Consider the following 949-nt stretch of genomic DNA (forward strand, 5'->3'; position numbering starts at 1 on the left):
AGACAGACAGGCAGAGAATGATAGAGGGTGGCAGACAGACACCTACGCTGGCCGAGAGTAACAGAGAGAGAGAGAGAGAGAGAGAGAGAGAGAGAGAGAGAGAGAGAGCGAGAGAGAGAGAGCGAGCAATCAGGCGAACGCGGTGCACCGCTCGAGTATTCCCAAGCCAAGCGGGTAAATTCTGATTAGCTGTGAATTGATATTCGCTCAAATGCAAACGACGTCCAACGTCCGGGCCAAGCGTGCTTAATCTTTTTTTATTTAATTTTTTATTCAATTAATTAATTATTTATTTGTTCATTTAATTATTTATTTATGTATTAATTACTTTGTTTGTTTGTTTATTGGTTTATTTATGTATTTGTCTGCTTACGGCTTATATTTTCTATCCTGCTGTCTGCCTCGTTGCCAGTGTACGAGATATCAGCTGATTTACCATTATATATCAGATATTAGATATCAGATATTAGATATCAGATATTAGATATCAGATATTAGATATCAGATATTAGATATCAGATATTAGATATCAGATATTAGATATCAGATATTAGATATCAGATATTAGATATCAGATATTAGATATCAGATATTAGATATCAGATATTAGATATCAGATATTAGATATCAGAGATTAGATATCAGATATTAGATATCATATATTAGATATTAGATATCCATATCAGATATTAGATATCAGCTGCTCCATTATATATCAGGCTGTGTAGTTTGTCAGTGTACACGCACCTAAACATAAATGCACGCACGAAGAACCACGCACGCGCGCACGCACGCACGCACGCACAAGTTACCAAGCAGTGAGGCGCGGACAATTAAACTTATTAATACGTGCGCACTCGTGCGCTGCTGCTGCTGCTGCCGCCGCTACTGCTGCTGCTGCTGCTGCTACTGCTGCTACTGCTGCTGCTTCTGCTGCTGCTACTGCTGC

Source organism: Priapulus caudatus, unplaced genomic scaffold, assembly GCF_000485595.1.
Source record: "Priapulus caudatus unplaced genomic scaffold, Priapulus_caudatus-5.0.1 Scaffold3089, whole genome shotgun sequence".
NCBI classification, from domain to species: domain Eukaryota; kingdom Metazoa; phylum Priapulida; class Priapulimorpha; order Priapulimorphida; family Priapulidae; genus Priapulus; species Priapulus caudatus.